We start from the raw sequence: 8,514 nt of genomic DNA, 5'->3' as shown, positions 1-8,514 counted from the left end.
CTGGAAGTCTGAGATCAGGGTGCCCGCATGGTTGGTGAGGGCCCCCTTCTGGGTTGCAGATGGCCTCCTTGTACCCTCACGTGGCAGAAGGGGCAGGGGAACTCTGTAGGGTCTCTCTTATAAGGGCACTAATCCTATTCACAAGGGTTATGCCCGCATGATCTAATCATCCCCAAAGGCCTTACCTCCAAATACCATCACACAGGGATTAGATGTCAACACAGGAATTTTGGGTGTGGGGCACAGACATTTGAGTCTATAGCAAACATTTTTGCCAAAACTACTTCATAGGTGATGCTGTGAATTTCGTATTGCATAATGTCCTGCTGTCTCAGTATTACAGATGCACAGCTGATGACTGCTGGGTCTTTCCACCAGAAAAGTGCATTTTCCTTTGCAATTAGTAAGAATTTGTGGGCTGAGTTTTGGCAAAGTGCAAATATCCTGTTATCTGACAACTTTTCAACCAAGCTTTTACCTTCCTTTGATCCCTGCCAAAATCAGCTATTACATTGGAAGTACTAAATGGAAATTTTGTTGATTCTTTCATTGCTTCTATATTGAGCTGCTAGCATTCATCTGTAAAGAGTTTTCCTTGCTCACCCTTTTCTGAGTATCACTATAGATTTGTAGATTTTTATGGCCATTATTCTTTTTGATCCTCTGGGTGACCTTTATGTTGAAAGATAATAGAAAATGGAGTTCATTAGTTGACAAGTTCTGCTTGTATAAAAGTAATAGTGATGGTTTAAAGTAGTTTCTTAACCACGTGCAACTGGCCTAAAAGTTGATTATGTTCAGAAGTACTTAGAATTCTCCAGCAAAGGGGTGGAACCAGCTTTGTTTGGGGTGGTTATAAAACTGTAGAACCTAAGAAGGGATTTGATGCTGAGTTTTGCTAGAGTAAGGAGGAGAATGAGGAATTCATCTAGCAACTTTGATGTTAACTTGAGTTTTTTTTTTTTTTCTGATTTGAAGCATTTTCCTTTATCAAACTTTTCTGTCACTAATATGAGAGAAGACTGATCAGACACTAGTGAGAGAGGATAGGAAGGTAGCCCTGTCCAGAAGGCTCATCACTAAGGACTGGAATCACCCAAAAGAGGAAGTTAGGTTATAAGTGTCTCTCGGTTACTGCAGGCAGCGGGAGAATGGTCTGTTAAAAACAACTTCATCAAAATTCAGGATGTTGCCAGGAAGCTGTTCTCAGACAAGAGGGCCTGGGCCTTCTGAATGCACGCATGCACGTTAGGGGAGGTGTTTTGATGAGAGTGGAATGTAGCCCATTTTTTTCTTCCAAAATGAAATGTTTCCAGAATATACTCCCCCACCTCCATACACATAAACACTTCTGTGTTAAACAGCCTAGCCATCTATGTGCATATTTAGTAATTATAAAACCAGAGGAGGTTACATCTAGAAAATGGGAAGGAGAGATTTGTTCTCTCCCTAATAAGAAAGGCAAGGAGGAAGCAAGTTGGTTTTGGGCTTGTGGATATTGAACTTTTTTCTTTGCAGCCCTCACCTCCCCAGGCGGCTCCTCCAGACCCAGGAGGGGAAGAGGAGCCACAGGAAATGAACAGTAGTGATGCCATGGGCTTCAGGACATCACAAAGTGATAAGTTGTTGAGAATCTGGCTCTTCATTCTCTCCTTCCTTTTTCTTAGAGTGTCAACTCTGAGCAAGGCTGGCCTCATTTCAGAACTAGGACAAGTATGCTGTCTTAAGGAAGGTATCAGATGAAATAGGATTGCCTTGCTTTTATATGAGGAGATATATTAGTTTTGCAAAGCCTGCCATCACAAGGTACTGCAGACTGGGTGGACTAAATGAGCACCCAGGTAGTTCTTCTGAGGCGTCTCTCCTTGGCATGTAGATGGCCGCCTTCTCCCTATGTCTTTATGTCGTCTTCCTTCTATGTCAGTGTCCAAATTTCCTCCTCTTAAGGATACCAGTCATACTGGATTAAGGCCTACCCTAATGACCTCATTTTAACTTAATTACCTCTTTAAAAGACTCTATTTCCAAATACAGTCACATTCTGAGGGACTGAGGGTTTAGACTTAAAGATGTTAGTATGCATATGAATTTTATATCCCATAACAGGAGATACAGAGATATCCTAGTATTTGATTTGAATATTAAAAATCATCCGTGTATTTATAACTTAAAAGCAGGCTTCCTGAATGCTGCTTTGGTGTGCAACTTGTCCTTTTCCTGTCCCCTAACAAAAAATACCAGAAATAAGAACAAGAGCACAGTCATCTATAATAATTGAGTTTATTGGGAAAAAGTACTTCACTGATGCTTTCCTGTATTCTGCATCTCCTACTCTGTTCAGTTTTTAGGTGTGTAAGGAAAGGAGGAGTCAGTTATGATAGTGAGTACTCTTTAATAGTTCTAATATGTTTCTCTGATGAGGAGATTGTATATTTGTTGTGCAGGTCCTAGTTCCTGTGGAAGCGTTGCCGGGGTCTTGCTTTACCCACTAACAAGATATTGGTGGCAGCTGTCAGAATTGGGACCTAGTACCCAAAGGAAATTCTGTAGCCTCTCTTTCTGGTACCACTTGCCTCTGAATCACGTGTGGTGTTTTTTTTTTAAATGCTCATCGGTGGGCACTACACCATATCTAGTGTATCAGTGTCTTTGGAAATAGGCCCTAGGAATATGCATTTTAAACACATGCATCAGGAAATTCTCAGGCAGATAGAATTGGAGAACTGCTGTGCTATTGGCAGAACTTGCAAATCTGCACCACCATGAAGTGGTGACAGTCATTTCACTTCTCAGAAGCCACTGTTTGTAGTTAAATAATTTAATGCTTTGGTTTCTGTTCCTGCTTATCTCCCCTCCACATTTGGTCTTCATTAGAACAGGGTTGATATCGCCTTGTCCCTGCAGCCCCACTCTCTGCGCTTGGAATTACTGTGTTTATTTGGTGCCAAGTATCTCCTGGGTTCATGCTTCTCTGTGATAGTAGGTAGCTTTTAGAACCTTCCAGGACATCTAGAAAACAGACTAACCGTGTAACACTTTCAGAGGTTTTCTTTCAAATGCTTAAGACCAAGGTTATTTGGAGACATTTTCCTAATTATTTGTGGCCTGTGTTAAGTATAGTCTAGATTATACCATCCCAGAACATGGTTAACCTGGCAGGGCGGGTAAAATATGAACAGATAAATTAATGTTCTTTTGGTGAAAGCTGATCTTTTAGTTTCCATTTTTAATTATGTGAGCATGTTGTCTTTTAGGTTTGATAATTTCTTCTTCGGATCATTGATTCCTTGGAAAATTCTGATGCTTAGGAGCAAATCGCAGCCACATTGCCTTCCCTCCTGCCTCTTGGTGGTGGCACCCAGTCCTCTATTAACAGCCTAAGGACATGATCACTATGATTAGCTCTACCACACACATCCCTCTTAAAAGTTTGTCTTCTAGGTGGAGGAATTTTTCTAAGCAGTATTCCATTTTGCACAGTGCATAAAGTAATAAGATTTAAAGCAAGACAGGGAATATGACTCACACCCAAATCCCATTTTCAGGGTTTGCTTTTGGGAAAACAACAATAACAATTATAAACCACAAAGAGGGATGTATCTGTTAAATCGCTTTGCACATCTGGCTCTCCACTAGACTCAGCTCTTTGGGGACAGAGAATGTATTTATATTTCTGTCACCTTCCATATTTTTTCCTGATTCTTTTCAGATTCTTAAATTTTTGTTGATTAATGAGGTACCCAAACATGTCCATTTAAGCTATCACACTTTCTTTCTTAGAAGAAACATGCTCAGTTTATTGGGTAAAAGCAAATTGGTGACAGCTACTGTAGCCAATGAGAAGTGGTACCTACTTTGAAAAAAGACATCCGCTTAGCTTTCAGCATAATCAGGACTAAAGATGACGTCCCAGTGTAAGCCCGCCAGGAGTTCACAGAAGGATTATCCACCATGCTCGCGCGCACGCACACACAGTTACGTGACAACTCCTCCCAGTGTTGTACAAGGCAACACCAACTCCACGCATCCCAGGAAGGGACACAACACAGCTAAGGTGAATGCCTTTTCATTCCACCCAAAAACTCAGCAAATCCCATTCAGGCTGGTGAGAGTGTTTTGAGCACCACATATCTAGCAGGCCAGCCTTCTTAATCAACTAGGGGCTGCCACAGTGGAGAAATATCCTGAGGCTCAGGGCTGAAAGACAATAAATAGCTCCAAACACAATGATCATCCCTTCCTTCTCCCCTAATTTTTGCATCTTCCTTTTCTCTTTCTACCACCCCCCCCCAAATTAACTACATCTGTCAAAGAATGCTCTCACATCAGTGTATTCTTGGTTTTCTAGGCTTAGCTAACACTATTTTTTATGTAATTATTTTTTATTTCAATGGACCATAAGGTACCGTAACAGTCAGGGGTGGGGTCTCTTCAATGAAGTAGACATTCCTATTCAGTCATCCTGAGGTGAGGCAGCTTCTGGGGCAGGAACGCAGGCCTGGGAGATAGACTAAACCAAAAGCAGAAAGTAGCACCTTCCTTTCTCTGTACCAGGTACAGGTGGATCCTCAAACAACTAAAGCACTAAGATGCCCAGTTGAGGTCTGCTGGCTGCGGATGTCGTGGGCCAGGCAGGGAATGGATGATGGTGGTGAGCTCACTGCCAGCACAGGGAGGCAGGCCCTGTAGAGCAACCTGGGCAGCCACTTCAAGTGTCAGCATCGGCTATTGTGTGTTGTACTTCCTCTCCAAGATCACCTAACTTTCGATGAAGTTTTGTTCAAACTTGGCAGTATGGGCTCAGCTATGGAGGGTTAAGGGAAGGGATTAATGTTGGGGAGGCCACACCCTGCCCTCTAAGCACTGAGTGGTGTGGAGTGGGGCAGGCAGTAGGAATGCAGAAGGGAGTTCATCTTGGGGGTGGGGAGGGTAAGTAATAGAGCAGAAGGACTTAGAGAACCGGTTCCTGCAGAAAACAGCACATCGGGGAAGTTTTTAAAGACAACTAGAATTATTCTTTGATTATTGTCCCCAAGTCTTCTCAAAGTGGGTGTGCTGGGCGTTTCATGGATGTCTTTGGTTAAATGCAGTTACATCTATTTGTTCTGCATGGTGATATGGGCATGCTATTACCCAAGAGATCCCTTCTGTAGCAGACCAGCTAGAAGTGACTGCTCGCTCGCTCGCTCGCTCGCTCTCTCTCTCTCTCTCTCTCTCTCTCTCTCTCTCTCTCGAGTATCCACTGCAAATAGTGTCCAGACACTTCTCATTTGGCAGGAATAAACAAGTCTCATATGTTGATTACAGTGCTGGTTCCCTGTAAAGACTCAGGTTAATGATTTGTTCATTTGAACTAGTACAATATGTTTATATTGATATTAATCATTAGGCTCTAGGAGCAAATATTAAGGAATTTGAATTTTCGGACATCTTTTGGAATTTCTCCTTGACCTTGGCATTTGAAGATGTGATTCATCAATATGTGAATTCTTTACTGCCATTTTGACATCAGCGTGTTAGACTTTGCCTTTTAATATACGTCTGTTAGGGTTAATCAGTATTTTTTTCCCAAATTATTATATGTTTACCTATTAGACTATTTTAATAAACCATGAAAATGCTTTCAAAGAACTAATGACATATGAAGATGTTTATGGTATACAATTAAGTGAAACTGACTAAATATATAACTTAATATAGGATGATATCAATTACATAGAAAGCTTTTATATACACAGATATATTTCTGGTTAGAAAAATAGATGTATATTAACAGTAGTTTCCCCTGGGTTATAGATTCATGGGTGATTTAAATTTCCCGTATGCTTTTCTCTATTTTCCAAAGTTTTCTTTGTTATCTTTCTTATTTTATTATTATTTTTATTTTACCTGAGCTGGCAATATCGTTTTAAGCAGGACGGTAAAAAAATAAATGAAGGAACTGGGACATTTGTAGAGACATGGATGGACCTAGAGACTGTCATACAGAGTGAAGTGAGTCAGAAAGAGAAAAACAAATATCGTATATTAACACATATATGCGGACTATAGAAAAATGGTACAAATCAACCACTTTGCAAGGCAGAAATAGAGACACAGATGTAGAGAACAAACATATGGACACCAAGTGGGGAAAGCGGGGAGGGTTGGGGGGGAATGAATTGGGAGATTGAGATTGCCACATATACATCACCAACAAGAAAAAAAATACCAAATTGTACACTCTAAACATATGCAGTTCATTGTCTGCCAACTATATCTCAATAAAAATTCTTTAAAAAAATTAAAAAGTAATAATAAAAAAATAAATGAAGGGAAGGAATTTGAGTGATTCCCTGTCCTGACAAGTGATTCCAATGTTTGCACCACAGACCCTTGAAAGACCAAAGAGGGTACTCTGGGAACTCATATATGAACCAAGTATAATCTGTAGATTTAATAAGATACTTCATACTCATATGAACTATTATATTTCATATGTTCATAGATGCACTGAAATTCAACCTTGCTGAATCTGTAGGTGTCTACTTCTCACATCTAAGACACTACAAGTAAAACCACTAACATGGAGGTCTTCAAAAACTTATTCCCCTACACTATTGCCTGTAGGTTGCTTTAATTGGAATTTCTTCTGCTACCACAGCAGTATGTAGGAAGCACTAAGCACAGTATGCAGCATTCAATTAATAGAAGTTCTATTACAAGTTTCTATTTCTCTGCTACGGCTTTTATTATATGCTAAACTACCCCTTTTCTAAGCTACTGTCAAACCCGTGCTTTGAGTTTTCTTACACTGTCCAGATCCCAGAACATAATTTAAATTATAAGGTTAAGTTAAACAGTGAAATACCAAACTTAAACATGCTCTTTACCGAGAAGGGCTTTGTAAAAGATTTTCCAGCTAAACTTTGAAACTAGAAGTTTGAGTTAAGTGTGGCATTACCAGACTGTGATTAACCTTCAGGAAATCATTTAATGTGTGCTGAAGTGTCTATGACTGCTTCATAATAATCCTCTCAGAAATTAAACTCAACAAATAATTATCATTATAAAATACACTACAAAAAGCAGAGCTATTACTTATAGTAAACTATTAGTTGTTTAAAGGGAATTGAGTTTACCTCAAAGAATTATTCTCTGCTTTTTGTCTGCCAAGTTCACTTTTGGTATCCATTGCCTTTCTTGCTAGTGATTTCATTTCTTTTTCCACAGTGGTTATGGTTTCCTTCACCAAAGTCATATTTGACATTTGTTCCATATGTTCATCATCGAGGTTATGAACTGTACACTCCAGCTCCTCTATCCTTTGTTCCAAGTGAGCCTTCTCATTAAACGCTGTCTCTTGGGCAATCTTTAGCCTTTCCCTCAGAATATCCCGTTCTGTTGTCATTCTTCGTAAGTCCGTGAAGGCCACATCTCTCTCAGTCTCTACCCGTTGGAGGATGGCATGTGCTGTGGTTGATTTAGGAGACTTACAGCTTTTCATCATTTCTCATCGAAGCTGGGCAATTTCTTCTGGTGCCTGTTCATACAGAAGAAAGGTCTTATCTCTCTCAGATGTGAGAACCTTGACATTACCCTGAATTTCTGCCAAATGACGCTCATATTTTTCCAGCATGCATTTGAGTTCTTCACGGTCTCTTGTCTTCAAAAGCTCTACATCACAATTTGTACCCTGGGAAGATGGAGATGGGCGTCTTGGGTTTTTAGATCTACTTCTGATCATCTTTCTCAAACTTTGAGCTTCTTTCTTGTAGTAATCTCTGTCTGCTTAGATCTAAGCCTTTTTATTGTATCTTCCAATACTATTTTATTATTTTGCTGGCAACTGAGTTCAATCTTTACTTCTTCAAGTTCCATGTCAGCGGTATCCACCACAAAATTTTTCTCTTTTTCTAATTGCTCTGCTAGTTGGTCAATTTTAATCAATTCTTGACAAAGATGCTCATTGTGGCTGGTTAAATCATCTACTTGACTGCTTACCACCTCCTTACTGTCCAAGAGTTTCCTAACATATTCTTCCAAGCCATGATTTGTCTGTTTGAGATCTTCAATCTGTAATTTCAGTGTAGAGATGAATTTGTCTTGATTTCTCACTTCTTGTTCTAGCTGGAGAATATTCTGGTATTTTTCAGCTTCAGAAACTGGAGCCCCTAGACCAAAATCATGTTCTTTGGTGGTAACCTGGGGCTGCGGGTCCCTCCCCGGTGTTCTGGGCCCGCCGTCCTCCCTGGAGTTCATCCCGGCGACTACCAGGACTCAGCCTCAGCCAAGGATCCAGTTCCCTCCCGGTCTCCATCCTCCGTCCCTCTGTCCTCCCTTCCCACTTCCCACCCCAATCAACCTGGCCCCGCCCCAGGGGGCAGAGGGAGGCGGGAAGGAGGCAGGGGCCGCCATTGGCCCCACCCTCATGCTCTGTACCTGAGGAGGTTCTCAGTGAGTGTTAAATTCTAATTTTCCACATCAATTTCTAGAGTTCCTTTCTCCATACAAACCAACACAAACCTTACACGT

General features: G+C 40.7%; 1 pseudogene; it reads right to left on the bottom strand.

Moving 5' to 3' along the window:
- Positions 1-7,117: 7,117 nt before the first annotated feature.
- On the bottom strand, positions 7,118-8,241 carry LOC130859173 (testis-specific gene 10 protein-like; annotated as a pseudogene).
- Between the last annotated feature and the right edge of the window lie 273 nt (positions 8,242-8,514).

This window comes from Hippopotamus amphibius, chromosome 8 (assembly GCF_030028045.1).
Source record: "Hippopotamus amphibius kiboko isolate mHipAmp2 chromosome 8, mHipAmp2.hap2, whole genome shotgun sequence".
In the NCBI taxonomy this organism is placed as follows: Eukaryota; Metazoa; Chordata; class Mammalia; order Artiodactyla; family Hippopotamidae; genus Hippopotamus; species Hippopotamus amphibius.
Note: the sequence above shows the minus strand (reverse complement) of the source record. Positions and strands in the feature narration are given on the sequence as shown.